Genomic DNA, 17,920 nt, shown 5'->3' with positions numbered 1-17,920 from the left:
TAGGCTGCTTCATTGCCAGGGTACAGGAGACTCTGGCTCCCTGGGGAGCGGCTGGGCTGCTTCTGCCCTCATTTGCCAGAACTGAGCTTTCCCTGTTGGCAGGTCATTTGGGCATCCTCCTTCCAGCGTGTGTGGCGGTCCGCATGCCCCTGAACACAGCCAGCCGAGGTCTGCTTGTGGTGGCCAGAGCAGTCCCCATCCAGGGACAGCCACTTTTCCAGAGGAAAACACTGGAACCCACCCCCCAGCCCTGCCTGTGCCTTGAAGGTGGGAGCCAGGGGATGAAGTCAAAATTGCAGGGAGAGTAAACAGCTGAGGCCTGGCCTGGCTGCCCAGCCACAAAGCCACACTGTGAGGGCTGCCCTGGGAGCAGAAGGGCCCATTCAGTTCTCCCAGGACAGGATTCGCCTGCTAATCAGGCAGGGAGTAAGTACCTCAGTGGTGTGTGGGCTGCAGGAGGGGGCAGGAAGGGTGGGGGAAGCTAGTGACCCGGCTTGGGGAGAGCCTGCTGCTTCTGACCAGCCAGAACTGGAAGTTTACCCCTAGCTCTGCAGACCAGCTGCTGTGGAACCCTGGGGGCTCCACATCGGTGGTGCAAGGCCCTCTCTGGACTCCTGATGAGACCGCAAAGCCAGCACTGAGCGGGGACCTCGCGGATGCCAAACCCCTGCCTGGCCTTCCCACCCCCTCAGCGTCCTGCTGCCTGCAGTGGAACCCCTCAACTCCTGTGGCTGGCTGGAGCAGTCTGTTCCCCCGGTGCAGCACACTGGTAAGTGTGTTCAGGTCCTCCCTTTACCCCATCATGAGTCCCCTGTGCCATGTTGGAAGGCGCTGTTATTATCCCCACTGCACAGTCAACGAAACTGAGGCTCGGGGGTTAACTGGCTCACACAGGTCACACATGCTGGGGACGGGCCTTTGCCTGGGATTTTGTTTCTTGGGGGGTGAGTGGGGCCCGTGCACATGATGCTATGAGAAGCTCCCAGGGATTGGACTATGTGACTCCCTCAGAGGCACAGCCCAGAAATCTCTTGCCACCACTCCATATGGCCTTTACATGTGGGGTCACTTGGCCGTGGGGAGGGAGAGTCTCTTAAAGTTGTAGCATGAAGTCAGGACCACAAGGGGCCCTGGGCTTCTGAGAAAGGGACCTACTCTGCAGCACATCCAGGCCTGCCCATGACATCATTGTCCCATGTGGCAAGGGTGGCAGCTGAGAGTCCTTTCTAGATCCTTCCCAGTATTGGCTTGTTTGCTTAGAAATGGTCTGGGTGAAATAGAAACACAGAGACACACCAACACATCTGACCCTTTACAGAGGATCCCCAAACATAAAGCATTTCTAACAAATGGTGTTGAGAAAACTGGTTACCCATATGTAGAATAAAACTAGACCCTTATCTCTTACCCTGTGCAAAAATCAATTCAAAATCAAAGTCTTAAGAATTAGACCAGGGCTGGGGTTGTGGCTCAGTGGCAGAGCACTCACCTTGAGTGTGCGGGGCCCTGGGTTCAATCCTCAGCACCACATAGGAATAAATAAAATGGGGGTGTTGTGTCCAACTACATCTAAAAAAGATAAATATATATAAAATAATTAGACCAGAAACCATGCAACTGCCAAAAGAAAATGTAGGGTCAACACTCCAGCATATAGGGGCAGGCAACACCCTCTCCACAGGACCCCTAGAGCTCAGGAAATGATGCCAAGAGTTAATAAACGGGATGGCATCAAACTAAAGAGCTACTGCACAGCAAAGGAAGCAATCAGGAATGTCAAGAGAGAACCTACAGAATGGAGAAAATCTGTGCTGCTCTTCTGACAGGGTTAATATCTAGAATATATAAAGAACTCAAAAAACTTCACACAAAACCCCACCAATAACCTAATAAATGAGCAAATGAATGAAACAGACACCTTTCAAAAGAAGAAATGCAAGTGGTCAACAAATTTATGAAAAAATGCTCAAAAGCATTAGCAATTAGGAAAATGCAAATCAAATCTACACTGAGATTTCGTCTCCCTCAGTCAGAATGGCAGCCATCAGGAGCACAGACAGTGGTAAATGCTGGAGGAAAGGAGCACTTTCCACTGGTGGTGGGACTGTCAGTTAGTACAGCCACTGTGGAAGTCAGACCAGGCATGGAACCTCCATAGGACCCAGCTACTCCACTCCTGGGTGTTTATCCTGAAGAACTAAAGTCACCACACTCCAGTGACACCTGTGTACCCGTGTTGATAGCGGCATAATTCACAATAGCCAAGCTATGAAACCAAGCTAGGTGTCTGTCACTGGATGAATGGATAAAGAAAGTGTGGTTTATACACACAATGGAGTTTTATTCAGCCATAAAGGAAAATGAAATTATGTCATTAGCAGGAAAACAGGTGGAACTTGAGAGCATGATGTTAAGCAAAATGAACCAAACTCAGAAGGTTAAGGGTCATGTTTTTCTCATATGTGGAGGCTAGAGGAAAAGGGAAAGAAAGGTGGGGGAGGAGCAGGGACCTCATGAAAATCAAAGGGAGATCAGTGGAGAAAAGGGACCAAGGGGTGGGGGATAGGGAGAGAGTGAAAGGGTAAAGTTTCTAAGCTGCAAAGCCTGAGTTAAAAAGTAAAGGACTAGGTATTGTAAAGTTTCTGAACTGCACACAGAACCTGAAATTCCTGAGGCAGTTAAGACAATGCCCAGTACTGACCACTTAGTTGTTTAATAACCTAGGACCCTGTGCAGTTCGGCACGTAGGCATTCAGGGCCCAAACCAATCAGTTTGAATGTATCCCCTCTTTAGGAATGACCAATCACCCCCGCCCGACCTATTCCTGCCAATGAATGTGCTAATCATGTATGAGAGTTGTTGTTCAATTTTCCTGAGCCTCATGATGATTTGTTCTGATGTATGCAAAGCCCCTGCCCTCCCCAAAAAGTGTACTTAAGCACTGCTTAACCTCTGCTCTGGGCTCTGGGCTGCTCTCCCTTCTTGAGTGAGCACGGAGCCCCAGCATGCTGGATTGGATCCTCAAGAAATCCCCTTTTGCTGATTGCATGAGCCGGTCTCTTGGTGGTCTCTTCCTCCGACGTTTGCGGGACCCTTACAGGAGGGGGAAGTGATATTGGGGCTGGGGAGTGATACTGGCCAAATTCTATTGTTATATTGTGAGCATGCACGAATAGGTAACAACAAATCCCGCTGGTGTGTACTACTATAATGCACCAATAAAAAACGTGGAAAGAGAAAAAGAATGGTCTGGATGAGACCTGGTGGAATCCATGGGCTCATGTGAGGTCACTGGACTTTGTGCCCACTCCACTCTGTGTCTGGCTTGGAGCCCAGCCCTTAGTGGCACTTGCCTGGGCTTGTTTGGTAAATGGTCCCAAGGGCTGGGCTGAGGAGGCGAGCAGCTACTGCTTTAGTTAGGCCCTGGACTGAACCATGTATCTTGGACCTGCCCAGGACAGACAGGGTGATCGGGGAGATAGTCAGAGGGATCCTGAGCCAGGGGGTCCTCTCAGGCACTCAGGCCTGCAGTGCCAGTGTCTTGGGGATGAGGCACTGTGCAGCAATAGGCTGACCGTGGCTTGACCTGGGGCTGCGGCTGATGCTGGGGCTCCACTTGGTCCTTGTTGCTCCCTGTGATGGCTCAGTTGGTCCCTGACCTGGGCAGCAGCACACCAGCTATGGGAGGAACAAGACTCTCACTTCATGTGGCCTACAGGAGTCAGGAAGGGCGTTTGGGGGGGGGGTCCCTACTGCAGGCTCCTTGTCCTCCCAGCAGAGACCTCTGCGCAGAAGCCCTCCAACAGTGAATTCTATGGGCATTATCAGGGGAGCATGGGGAAGGGAGGGCTGGGATCCTGTTGCTTCTTTCTCAAGGACTCAGAAGAATGCACTTGAACAGGTACAAAATGGATCAGGCTTGTTTCGCTAGCAGGTTGTTCCCTAGGTAGTTCCCAGTTTGGATACAAGAAGTGGGTTGCTGTTCTGCAGGACAACCCTTGGGACCTGGGCCTGGGAGGCCTGCTCAGTGTTTCACTCCTGCTCAAGCAGGAAAGAGGCCTTGACTGGGGCCCTGTGAAGCTGGACGGAGCCCAGAGGGGCCTCCTCCCTGCAGGGACTCTGACCCCCGTGTGGGTTCCCCACTCTGCATTGGTTTTGAACGAGCCGTCACTGGGCAGATAGAATAGAAGAGAAAGTCTGGGAGTGAATGTGACTTTTTCTGCCTTGTGAGGTCCTATTGCTGAAGCTAGAGCCTCCGAACTTCAGAGCTGCAAGGGCAGAGAGAGTGAGGCCAGCCCTGGGTTACCAGCAGCTAGGATTTGCTGAGAGACACATCACAGCTTCCTCAAGGGAGCTGAACTTGAACCCAGGCCTTCTGATTCTCCACCCAGGGCTCTTTATGGAGGGGGAAATCTGAGTGACCAAATGAGATGCTCCTCAGATCTGAGTGTCCTGGAGCAAACTCATGCTTATTACATAAATAAAGTAATTTTTCTTATTTTAAACCCATAGCGGCTTTACTAATTTGGTGGAGTGGATTCCTGTGCCTGGGGTGGACCTGTGTGGTCAGCAGGGACACCAGGGTCTTAGTATATCTGTTTTACAGAGAAGGAAGCTGAGATTCTGACCAGTCATGTGACCACCCACCTCATGTGATGTCAGTGGCAGAGCTGGCTGTGTCCCCACCACGTTGCCCCATGTGAGTTTAATGGACCACAGTCTTTGAATCTCATTTGATAATTTCCCTAAATGAAATTCAGTCTCGCTAAGTCCCCTGACAAACCTTGGCCTGGCCACCCAACCTTCAAGCCCCTGGTGCACACAGCAAGCCCCCTCTAGCCAGCCTGCACTGTCCCCAGCCCTTGCTCTGAGTCCTTGCTGTCCTGATGAGGGAGAGACACAGTACAGGGTCTTCGGCTCTGGAGGACAGGCCTAATTTCTCCCAGGGACACGTGGGCACTTCTACAGTGCCTGCATGTCCCTCAGGGGTGGAGCCACCATGAACAGACCTCCCTGGTGCTTCTGCTGCAGCCAGGTTGCACAGGCCTGGGGCAGAGTTTTAAAGATTGAACCAAGAAGGTGGTGGGTGAGTAGATGAAGGGAAGTGCCGCCCACGGCCAGGAGTGGTGCGTGGTCTCAGCTGCCCACCAGGCCGTTTTCCTGGATGAGTTGGTTATGTGCCGATGTTGGCTCACTGCCAATGGAGAGTTTAGATCCCCAGTGCATCCGACTTTGCGGGGCTGTTGGACTGTGTACTGCAGAGGACACCTCTGAGGCGGGCGCCTGGCCTGAGCTTTGCACATTCCTGCGCTATGGCTTGCTCGTGTCGGTCCCCAGAGGCTCGCGTGCTCGTGTCGGTCCCCAGAGGCTCGCGTGCTGGAAGCTTGGTCCCCAGCGTGGTGCTGTTGAGGTGGTGGACCCTTCATGGAAGGTGGTGAGGCCACTGGGGGCACTGCCCTTGGGAGGGATGAATACAGCTTTTGTGGGACCATGACTCGTTCCCGAGAACACATAAAATGAGTGAACCTTGCCCCTGAAGCCTTTTGGCTTCCTCTACCCCTGGGATCTTTTCTTCATGAGCTTTTACCATTGTGCTGCCATTTGCCATGAGGCCCTCACCAGATGCCAAACAGATGGGACCACCAGATATTAGACTTTTGGCTTCCAAAACTATGAGCTAAATAAACCTCTTTTCTTTATAGTTTCTAGTCTCAGGTATTTTGTTATAGCAACAAAAAGTGGACTAAGAGGCCCCCATCAGCAGAATAGCCTGGGCAGGGTGGGGATGAAGGTGGAGCTTGTCTTTGTGCCCACAGTGTCTGCTTGACCCTGATGTTGCTGGCTATGTGGCCTGAGCACCACCTAACCTCTACTCCTGCTTCTACCCTGGCTCAGCATCCTTTAGGTCCTCTCCAGTCTGCATTGATCAGAGTCTGTGATCCCATGAATACAGTGCATCAATTAAACAGCATCCTCTGCAGGAAGGGCTTTGATTTCCTTCCTCATCTCTGACGGGTGGCATTATTGATGTTACTGCCTGGTGAAAGCTGTGCCCATCCTCCCCTGCGAGGGGTGTCTCTTGTTTGCAGTGATTTATTGCACTTCCACATTGACTGTCACAAGGAACTGCATATTTATTCAAGCGTAGAAGTTGGTTCCCCCAACATACATGCATGAAGGAAAAATGGAAGAGCAAGAGCGTGGAGGTCCCCAGCCAGCTGGGGAGGCTTCCTTGGTCTCCCAGCTCGTTGGCCTCTGCCCAACTGGGCATCTTGAATCAATTTACTCACGACTGGCAAGAAAGCTGGAGGTAGATTAATTTTGGAAATTGATGAGCAATTTAAAAAAGAGTTTATAAGGTGCTTCTGCTGCCAGGCACTATGCCAGGGGCTGGAGGGCAAAAGTGAAGAAAAAATAGGTGGCAATCTCAAGGCTGTGGGGGAGGGAGATGAAAATGGAAACTCTTGCTAGTGGGGAGGAACAAGGAGCCGGCACCAGCACAGAGCAGCTGGGGTGCCCTATAGATGGGGCCTCACATCCCAGCAACTCTGGAGGCTGAGAGAGGAGGTCAGCCTCAGCAACTTAGTGAGGCCTGGTCTCAAAATTAAAAAAAAAAAAATAAGTGGGCCCTGGCAGGCTGGACAGGAGGGTGGCCAGCAAAGGAAAGGAGCCTGGGGCTTGGGGCGTGGATGCTTCTGCTCAGCTGTGGAGCGGGCAGAGCAGGATGAAAGGAGACGATGGGCAACTGTTCTGGGCACCTATCCGTGAGGGCACAGCAGCACCTGGGAAGATAGAGCTGACCGGCCAAGTCTCAGCCAGCTCGGCTCTTGTCAGCTCTTCCCTTCAGGGGTGGGGAGAGATGAACAGTCTTTCAGGGGGGCTCTGGGTCGCTGCCTGGGTTGGCAATCTCATGTGATGACTGGTGGAGCTTGCACCCAGTGTAGGTGGTATTAGTTCCTTCCCTGAAGTCAATAAACACATCTTACAGACATCTCATGAATACCAATTAGAAAGTACCAAATGGTCAGCCTTCATGGGTATCTGCTGTCTCTGGCCCTTGGAGTAGGGCATCTGCCCTGAGCTACAGGATATGGTTTGGCCCCTGAAACCAAGGGTCTGGAGGCCCTGACCGCCATCCACAGCTCACTCTGCATCCCTGGAGAGAGGAGGCTGAGCAGGGGCTGTCAGCCCTGTGACTGAGACTGAAGGCCTGAGAGGATCTGGACCAAGCCCCGGCCTCTCCTGGCTGGTCCGGTGGCCCTGCGGGCAGGCCGTAGCCCTCTGCCGGGCTTTCTCACGGCCCTTCCTTCCTCTGAAAGTCTCTCCACTGTGCGAGGACTCCTGCCCTGGGACAGGCTGCAGCAGGGACTCTGCACATTGTACCTGTGAGTTCTGATGCATGGAGCAGGTGGCTGGCTGTCCCCTCACGGTCCTAGGCAGATTCTGCACGGGGGAAGGTGCTTGCCCTGGGATCTGCTGACCATCAGCCACACCGGGAGGCTGGGGCTGCTGATGAGACCTTTTGGAAGTTCCATGCCTCACATTTGCTCTCAGAGTCTCCAAGGCCAAGAGAAGACGCTGTCATTGCTAGTCTACATAGGGAATGTTCCCTCCATGCCACACAAGCAGCATGGGGACAACTGGGCGAGTTCCCTGCCACTGCCTTGCCCTGGTAAGAAGATCAGCTTTAAGTTAACAAGGGAGTAGATGAAAACTGGACCGTGCTAGACATTTTTTCCTGATCACAGAAGTCATTATGCTCATGGAGAAACGCTTAATGATGGAAAAACACACAGGAGGGTGGAAAAATCATCCACAGTCCCCTCTCTCATGAGAATTCCTGTTGCTGGGTGAGCATAACTCCTGCTGTCTCTCCTACCCTCAGCACTGCTCCTTCTAGAACTGGATGTGTGGCCCAGTGTTCCAGAGCTGAAGGGAGCTGCCTTCTGCATCTTCCTGGACTTGAGTCTCCCTTTGTTGTGCAGATGTGGAACGTGGACAGGGAGGCTGTGAATCAGGAGCTTCCTGGGGAGAAGGTGTAGAGGGGCCAGGGGTTTGGGGAGGCAGGTGGGCACCAAGTCCCAGTCCTTGCTGCCTGAGGTTCCAGGTTAAGGAGAACTTCTAGGGTGGCCCTGGGTGGCCCCTTTCTGGCTCCGGGCTTAAGGTAAAATGATGATGCCTCCAAAACTCAAGGAAAGTAGGTGTCTGGACTGGAGAGCTGAGGTCCACTGCAAGCAGAATGTTCCGTGGCCACCTCTGGTCACTCTAGTCCATGGGTCGGGGCTACAGCATCCCTGGTGGCCCAAAGTCTCGCAGGTTGGTGGCCTTCTGTGTGTGGTACATGTGTTTCCCAGAATTCCTTCCCTCCATAGTTTCTGCTCAGTCAGGGCCACAGGAGCTGTTTTGCATGAGATTTTGAAGGCAGAGTGAGGTAGAGGCCCTGTTCCTTTCTCCTCAGGAGGCTGGTGCAGGGCTCAGGGCCCCGCCACAGCTTGCACACATGGTCACTCGCCTACAGGCCCACCAGCAGCTCCTGCCAACTCTCCTCCTTCGGCTTCCCAACCCCTGGGTCAGGATGTTTAACTGTGAGGAAGGTCCCAGTGCAGGCAGGACACACCACCATCGCAGCTAGGGGGATTGAGGGTGGGGAGAGACCTCTGTGGCCTCTGTTCATCCATGTTTTCCAACTGGCCCATGTCCATCCTCCCCTCTCTGTCTTGAGGCCCCACACACAGAAGGATCAGCTCCCACCGACTGTTCAAGCATCTCCCACAGTTGGGACTGGGGCCAGCTATCTTCCACTCTTCAGAAACTCAATGAGGGGCTTTAAGGGGACCAGAGGGAAAGTGGCCTTAGATCATAGTGTCACGACCAGTTAGGGGACAGGCATGCAGTGTGGCAGGGGTGCCCATGAAGAAAGGAGTCCATTTGTTTATTTGCCATGAAATGGTACTCAGCCCCTCCTTCCTTTCTTAGTAAGTCTTGGTTCTGGACACCAGCTCTTGGAAGCTTTCTGGAATCAACTAGCACTGGTCCTGGGCACACCGGGCCTCAGAACCAGTGCTTTTACTAGATGACCACTAGGCGTAGTCCAGGTGGAGGGGCTGGGAGAGTGAGTGGTAAATAGGCCCACTGGAGACAGCAGGGAGTTAGACCACACTGAAGTCCGGTCACCCGTTTATGGTCTCTGGTCAAAGGGCACCTTGGCAGGTGCTCAGGGATGATGGAGGTAAGGTTGGGGAGTTACTCCAGGACCTTTGAGCCCTTGTCTTTCCCTGAGGTTTCTGTATGTGCCTCACCCCCCATAGTTGCTCCAACCCCCAAGGCTCTTCTCTCTCTCTCCTTCAGTCCTGGAGAGAAATTCAGTGAATGCTGCCTGCTTAGTACCTGCTCTTTGCTTTGTTACCCTGACCTTGTCCAGGAGGGAACAAGACAGTGCCACTGGAGGGAACATTAAATCAGTGCCCAAGGTGACCAAAACTCCAGATGGAGAGACACTCCTTTCATGGGGCTTCCTGCACCAAACAGGACCTTGCAACTGTGCTTTGGTCAGAAAGGTCCTCAATGCAATCAGCCCTGATGTTCTTAAGGTGTACCTGTATGATCTAGGACCCCAAAATAATTTAGAATATGCTTCCAGGAGGATATCTTGTAATGTTACACAGGAAATGTCAGTCACTGGCTGGGGGAATTATTTTCAGGTGGGACTCTAGGAAGCGATTGCTTCTTCCCACAAGGGTTTGGTGCCAGAGGACAACATAGGATTTTGTCACACAAACCTAGAGCACATTTTGCCTCCACCCTTTCTAGCTGTGTTGCCTTTGTCAAATTGCAAACCTTTGAGCCTCAGTTTCTTTGTTTCCAAAACCAAGCAGTAGCCATCTGTCTGTGATTGGGCTGTTACAAATAAGAAGCGAGTCTTCCACGGCTCTCGGCCCTCAGCACTAGGTCAGTGACGGCTGTGGAAAAACTTATGGTGATGAAGATTTAGAAAGAGAGGAATGGGGTGTTACAGATGCCGTCCCCAAACCGAAGCGCTCCATACCTGTCCAGAGCTTTAAAAGTGCCCAGACCAGTCATTTCCACTCCTGGAAGCCCATCCCAGAAAGTCCTCAGGCAGCCAGAGGCCCCGGGCATAGACAAGCTTTTGCAGCACAACTTACAAAAAACAGCCCCAGTGTCAGATGATAGGCAGATGGCACCATCCTCATTCCCATGACGTTACAGACAGGCTTTCAAAGAACATTGGTGACATGGAAGTATGTCCACACCAAAATGCTAAGCAGAGTACAAAATCGTGTGTAGCTAGGGCGCCTGACTCAACGTAGGCTTTGTTGAGTCCCAGGATTGTGGCCAGGGGACAAGGCACCCAGCATCTGATCACTTCCTCAGTGTTCTGGGGAAAAAAAACCCTGGTGGACTGTCTTGGGATGCAGGCTTAGCACTTGTCCTGTGCTTTCTCACTTAATCCTATGCAGAGACTTCACCAGGATGAAAACACCAAGTTCCAGCTAGCTTAAGCTAAAAAGGGAACCAATTGGTTCACGTAACTAGAAAGTGCAGCAGCAGGTTTAGCTTCATTCCCAGCTGGATCCAGGAGCCAGAGATGTCCTCAGAACCCCACATCCCTGGCTGCATTTAGAGGTGGTGTCCCAGGTCCTCTGACCCTCTGTCATCCCTGCAGCAGAGCCAGTATGGCTGCCTGAAAGGAGATAGATACATCTCTCCTTTCCAGCAGTACCGGCCCAAACACATGGGCCTTATGAGCCAGAAAAGTCCTGGGAAAACTTTGATGAAACCCTGGAGACCTGTGCTCATCCCTCAATGACTAGAGTGAATTTACCCCAAAAGGATAGTTTCCATCATCAGGAAGAGGAAGGGTTTCTGGGAAGAAAAAGAGTCCTAGATATCTGTTAAAAATCCTCAGTATTACTGTTCTCATTTTACAGAGAGGCTAAGCAACTCACCCAAGAACACACAGCCATGGAAGAGTCAGGGTCCTAACCCAGATGTGGCCACAAGGCTATACTTAAAATTACTCTCTTGTTTTGCTCTGGGCCTCCACCAGAATCCCAGAGGCAGAGGGGCTGCAAGCACAGGTGGGAGGTGCTGTGTGGACCACACTGCACGCCAATCACGGAGCTTAGCTGCAAGTAGCAGAAGCTGGTTCTGCTCATTGAAGCAAAACAGAACTGTATTAAAGGCACCATCAGGTCTTGGGATCTCTGCATGGGTGTGACATCGAGGTTTAGAGGCTCTGCAGCTCTGCAATGCTCAATGCCATGTTTTTCAGGGAGACGCCCCGGGGCCTCCAGTAGGTACCAATACCTGTAGGTGCGCTATTGAGGCTGCTGGTGCAAGAGCTGCCTCTGCTGCTTGAATCCAGATCTGGAAGCCCCCAGAAAGGACACGTGGGTGTCTCTCCTGCCCCCAGACTTCCCAGCCTGGCAGCCACATAGCCCCAGGCACTTTGTGTCCCTGACTCCCCTATGTCTCTATCAGCATGACTCTGAAAACACCCGTTCATCTGGCCACAGGGAGGGATGGCCTCCGGCCTTTCCAGCCTGTATAATGAGACTTGGTCTTTGCTTCCTCCAAGGTCCCCGGAGTGGGGATGGGTGTACAGCATGCTGGGTGGCCTAAGGGAGTGGCGTGAGCCCCTTGAGTTTCAGCGAGGCAGAACATTATGACACACACATGCCCCCAATAAATACCATTTGTAGAGTCTAAGTTTCTTAGGGCCACAGTCACACCCCACCACAGTGGGGAGATTAGAACAGCAATTCATTGGTTTCAGGTCTGGAGGGTAGACGTCTTCAGGCTGCGCTCTCTACTGGCTTTGGTGGCTTCCCGCAACACTTGGTGTCCCTTGGCTTGCAGCCAGTCTCCTGCCCTCACGTGGCTACTGCTCTCTGTGTGTGTCTGTGGCTAGAAGGACCTCAGGCATGGCACTCCTGTAGTCCCCGTTACTTGGGAGGCTAAGCGGGAGGATAGTTTGAGACCTGCCTGGGTAACATGGAGAGGCCCCAATTCAAAAAAAAAAAAAAAAAAAAAAAAAAGCTTTCAGTTCTATCAGATTAGGACCCACCCTAATCACAGGAACTAAATTTACAACTTAATCACATGTAAAGCCCTTAATGCTTAATTACTGCAAAGACCCTATTTCCAAATGAAGTCATTTTCCTGGGTACCAAAGGTTAGCACTTGACATTTCTTTCTTTCTTTTTTTTAAAAAAATATTTATTTTTTAGGAGTAGTTGGACACAATACCTTTATTTTATTTATTTATTTTTATGTGGTGCTGAGGATCAAACCCAGGGCCTCGCACATGCTAGATGAGCGCTCTACCGCTGAGCCACAACCCCAGCCCTTCTCTCTTCCTTTCCCCTCCCTCCCTCCCTCCCTCCCTCCTGCCCTCCCTTCCTTCCTTCCTTCCTTCCTTCCTTCCTTCCTTCCTTCCTTCCTTCCTTCCTTCCTTCCTTCTTTCGTTCTGGGGATTGAACCCAGGGCCTTGAGCATGCGAGGCAAGCACTCTACCATTGGAGCTATATCCCCAGCCCCCTTGACATTTCTTTTGGGGGGACATAATTCAACCCATATCACCTTCTTTCACTTTCCCTACATCTTCCCTTGTCATCTAGGGCCACCTCCCAATAAACTGCCATGTTCTCATCTCAGTTATCTTTGGGGAACCCCAAAGTAAGTCAGAGCTGAGGGTGGAACCAGGTATCCCCTCTCCAAGTCCCGAGCTGCCTCCGCTAGCGCATGCCGTGCGGCCTGCCATAGACTCCTGCATGGTTACTGGGCATGGTCACTGGCAGCAAATGAAACCCACGTCACAGACCTGACCCCACCTGCCTCAGATGGCACCATTTGAGTTTCTGAGTTTCTAACCTCCCTGTGCCTGCTTGCTGGAGATAACTAGAGTTCTCTCATAGGGTGTTCATGAAGATAAAATGGAACTCATAAAGCATACAATAAATGCTGGGTGTGAGGTCAGGGCTCCTGTTGTGGATTGCAATAGGGCAGAACCCCAAGTCTCTCTCTCCAAGGACATGCACTGTGGCCCAGGACTCCTCTGTCTCTGCCTGCTGGGCTCAGGCCCTACGCATGCTTCCTTTCCCTCTGCTCCTCTCTTGGCCAGATCCAACTCCTCTTTCCAGGCCCCATGGACACCACCACCTCCAGGAAGCCTCTTTGAGCCAGGGGCAACTGAGTCGAGAGCTGAGGACAGGAAGTGGTGGGTGGAAGGAACCTGGCATTGCCCTCTGCACATCCAGGATGGAACCTCAGCCTGTCCCATGGCCTCAGGGCCACTCTGGAATGGATGCTCTGAGGCCTGAGTCCAATCTTCTGAGTAAAGAGAGAGAGAGAGAGAGAGAGAGAGAGAGAGAGAGAGAAAGAGAGGTGTTGGTAGTAAGCTTCCCAGGCCTACAATCTGGGACGATGCTGTGTCCCCCACTTTGGTGAGGGTGAAGGTCCTCCCCAGGGAGACCATCTGGCTGCATGCTAACGAGGCAGGGCGGGCCATCCCCAGGCGGTGGGGTGAATGGTCCCTCAGTTCTGCCTGCCTTTGTGGCCTTTATCACTGGGCCCTTGTGCTGACCCGCCTCTTTGCCCCGATTGTCTGGGCAGCCAGGCGCATAAGCCGAGTGTTGTCCCGAGCTTGTCCCGTGTCCATAAATACCTTGTTAAAATTGCTGGGGAACAAGCGCACTTTATGTTGGTGTCGGCTGCAGCCCAGGCCATTAAGTCTCTCCCTACGCGAGGCTGGCCTGCTGGGGCGGCACTCACAGGCTCTGTGTAATCCCAGGGCTAAGCCCTTTGTGGGCCCTAATGAGGGCTTCTGCTCCTCAGCTCCATGTGGAGGCCCCTCTTGGCCTCTCCCAGCCCCATGCCTCCAGCTGATAGTGTTCAGTGTCTCCTGTTCCTCCAGGCACCTGCGTCCCTGTGTGTGCCCGGGAGCAGCGCCCTCCGCCATGGCTGGCTCTTGTCCACTTCACGGCTGTCTTGGCTGCATTCCCAGCTGCAATCCCGGTTCCCAGGAAGGAAGGGCTTGATATAGGGTGGGGCCTGGGGAGCCTGAGGTGAGAACTTCCCATGCCCCGTCCAGAGGACAGAGAGTGCCAGGGAGGAGTGACCGCGGTGGCAGCAGGGCAGGGGAGTGGCAGTCCAGCTGTCAGGGTTGGACTCCAGCACAGAGGAGATGGGGGGGCACCGAGGAAACAGCACAGGTTCTGCTGGCTGCAGGTGACCCTGACTCCCCCCACCCTCTGTGAGACTGTTTCTTTCTCCACATTTTAACAATAACAAAAAGAGCGGTTCCTTTCCTGTGGGGCCGTCTCAAGCAGTTGCCAGGCCCCCAAGGCAGGGAGGAGCAGGTTTTCAGGGCCCTGCGAGCTCTTGGGCAGCACAGGGGTGCAGGGCATTGACTGGCCTGATGTACTTGGACGCAGGTGAGGAACCAACCATCCCCAGCATCAGGGGACAGTGGCCCAGGCAGGGATAATGCATGTGTAGGCCCAGAGCTCAGGGGGAAGAAGGTTTGGAATAGAAGAGAGGGGGGCTGCACAGCTAAGTGGGCTCAGAGGCTGTCCCAGAGCTACGTAGGGACACAGAACAGAGGATGACTCCCTGCAGAAAACATCAGATGCCATTCAGTCTCCTGGGAACCATGAGCACATCTCACCAGGTGTGTTTATCCTAGAGGTTGGAATGAAGTGTCTGGTGCACAGCGGGGTAGGGCTTCTTCACTGGAAGAGTCAGGACACACTTGGCTTCATGTCCCCAGGACTCAGGTTGACCCCGTGCCAGCTGAGTGTAGAGGACAGCTAGCGCAAGGGCCTGCCTGCTCCTCTGCTTGGCCGGGGCGCCTGGGAGACCTGGCTCCTGCGAGCACCTGGGGTTGTCCCCACCCACTCCTCTCCCTCCTCCCTCAGGACCTGTGCTGCTGGGGGTGCGCCAGCCCGTCTTGGTCCCCTGTGCACCCTGGCACTGCAGGGAAGGTGGACAAGAGCCTCCCTGTCGGTGTCCCCTCCCCAAGATCCTGAGATTAGTTTCCTGGCGCATTGTGCCAGAGGTGGGGTTGTCCACCCTCCCTCTTGGAGCTCCCTTGGGAGTCCCTGAAATAGAGGACAGTCATTCTGTTCTCCTTCTGTGATGATCAGGACTGAAATCTAATTAATAGCAAATAACACTCAGTAGCCATTCAGACAGCAGCTGAGACTGGTGGTGTCAGCTGGGTGACATCTAGGGCATCTTTCCCAGACTCCTGATCCCCAAGGCCTCTAGGGCCCATCCTGTGTGTGGGAGGGCTAAGGGTGGCGTGGGCAGGATATAGGCAGGTGTGTAGGTGGATACCCTCCCTGTATGACCTCACCTGGGTCTCTGTCTCTCCATGGGGTTTGGTCCCCTGGTCCAGTTTGGAAGGTTGCCTGTGAGTCTCTGTCTCTCCATGGGGTTTGGTCCCCTAGCCCAGGGTTGGAGGGTGGGCTGTGGATCGCCAGCAGGAGACCTGTAGTTGGTGGGGAGCGCAGGTAGGCCTGGGTTAAGTAGGGCTCAGACTATTGCAGAGCAGAGCATGGATTCCTGGGGGACTCCATGCCTGTGGTCAGTGCTACCTGCCAGTGTACAGCTCTTCCAGGCCTTTCTTCTTTCTTAGGGTCATCAGGTCCAGGGAGTGGAGCTGACCCCCAGCTGAGGTCCTCTGAACAGCTGTGCTTCAGTTTTATTTCTTAATTCCTCTCCCTCATCCTCTCTCCTCAAATAACACTGCACTGGCTTCTGTGCATTTAGCCATTTCTTCCAATCCACTTTCAAGATGTCAGACACTTATTTTAAAATATGCGATTCCTGGAGAAGTATCCAATTCTTTGTTGTGTGTGTTTTAAAATCTGCATAAATAGTATCGGCCTGTCATCTTCTTTTTCCTTTTTCTGGACATTGTGCCTTTGAGATTGGTCCCTGTAACCGTACCCACATCTGGCTCAGTGCAGCTAACTACTGCTTGGAATTTCTAACACGTGAGTACACTTAAAAACAAAAACAAACACAAACTTTTTTTTTCTTGTGGTGCTGGGGATTGAGACCAAGTTGCTGCACGTGGTGGCACATGCTCTACCACTGAGCTACACCTGTAGCCCCCTGCACACCTTTTAAATTCCTGAGTGATGGCCCCTTAGGCTCTGTTAGTCTTTGAACTGAGGCTGCAGTGAGCACCCTTCTGAGTTTCCTAAAGGCTGAGCACCTTTGGGGCCTCTAGGTGGGAGGGATGTGACAGCATCGCAGGGCCAGGCACATATTCAGCCAGCACTCCTGGGCCAGTCTGTCCCCTCACCAGCCGGACCTGATGGCTGTGCTTGGCCTTGGCTGTTCTATTTCCTGCAGATCAGGTGGGGCCACTCCTCCTCATTCCCGTCTCTGGTCCCGGTGTGGTGGTCTCATTTGCTTACTGGATGCCAGGGTCCCTCGCTGTGCATTGTGTCCCCCACCTGAGCCACTTCCCCCAGGGGCCACTGTCTTCTTCCCACTGATTTGTGGGCTTCCTGGTGTCATCTGCATAATCTTCACGGTGCTCTGCTGCGTATCCCTCCAGTTTCCTCTGTCTGTGGTCCGTTCAAATAAAAATTTTTATCTCGATGAAGTTGAAGATTTCATCTTTCTTCTCATAGTTTGTTCTTTTGGCAACTTTTAAAAGAAATTCTTCCTGAGATCTTAAAGCTTTATCTCTTTTCTTCTATAAATTATAATTTGATTTTTATTCCTTAAACTATTTTGCATATACATGTGTGTGTAAATGATATACTATAATGTATATCACATTATTTCATGTTACTTTATATACATACCTGATGTTTTTGATTTCATATTCTTGTCTTTGTGTACAACTATTCAAATGCTGTATCCAAATGCCGTGGATAATTATACCTATAGAGCTTTTGAGTTTTTTCTTCTTTATTATCTGCACTAAGAATTTCAAAGTTCTTTATTTTTATTTTTTAGTGGTACTGGTGATTAAACCCAGGGCCTCCCACATGCTAGCTGAACATTCTACCCCTGAGCTACATCCCTAGCTCTTTTTATTTTGAAACAGGGTCTTGTTAAGTTTCCAGGCTGGCCTCCAGTATTCAATCCTCCTGCTTCAGCCTCAGCCTCCTGAGATTCCAGGTGTGTGCCACTGTGCCCTACTCAAATTATCCATTTCTAAAGGAAGTAGGTACCCGGGATGAATCTTTTCTTGGTCCTTCCTTCAATTTCTTGCTTGCCTGGTGCAGACCTGCTGGAGTTGGGAGGGTACTGGTTAAGCTGAACGTTTCACCTGTATGTTTTACAGCTGAATGCTTCCATCGTACCTTTCCTTTGTTGGTCTGATTATCTGCTTAGTTTGGTAGGGATTTCAAGAATTTGCTTTTCATTTAGAACATGCATGTAGGAAATGTTTGAATTAAGTAAGCACTTAATATGCATTAAACACCAGACAATGTCACAAATATATGCTGAAGTTGTAGGACGCACGGCTGCACCAGACTACCTAGGCAGCACAGCTGTGGGTGGGCCAGGAGAGGCCTGCTGGGGCCAGATGGGCTCCATGGGCCCTGTGGCCTGGGCAAGGTGGAGCCAAAGCCCCGCTGGGGAGCTGGTATCCTTAGCGTAGCTCACCTGATCCTCCATCTTTCCCTGTGGTTTTTGCTGCCATTTCCCTTGTATTGACCTGATTCTGGAATTTCCATTCCATTTCTTTGATCCTCTCATCTGTTCCCTTGTCAGCACTACTCTTTTTGATCTTTTTAAAATGAAGAGATTGTTTTAGCCATTCATGAATCTTTATTTTTCATAGGAATTTTCAAATCAGTTTGTAGTTCTTGAAAATATGTTGCCGTGCTTTTGATTGGGTTTAGTTTACTTCTAATCTGTAGATCA

General features: G+C 51.9%; 1 long non-coding RNA gene across 1 annotated transcript in view; it reads left to right on the top strand.

The window, feature by feature from the left end:
- Positions 1–433: 433 nt before the first annotated feature.
- Positions 434–17,920, top strand: part of LOC308634162 — an 82,765-nt gene continuing 65,278 nt past the window's right edge. Inside the window, exon 1 of the long non-coding RNA XR_014018964.1 lies at positions 434–769. This is a non-coding gene — a long non-coding RNA (uncharacterized lncRNA). The remainder of the gene's footprint in view (positions 770–17,920) is intronic.

This window comes from Spermophilus citellus, assembly GCF_964194105.1.
Source record: "Spermophilus citellus genome assembly, chromosome: 15".
In the NCBI taxonomy this organism is placed as follows: domain Eukaryota; kingdom Metazoa; phylum Chordata; class Mammalia; order Rodentia; family Sciuridae; genus Spermophilus; species Spermophilus citellus.
Note: the sequence above shows the minus strand (reverse complement) of the source record. Positions and strands in the feature narration are given on the sequence as shown.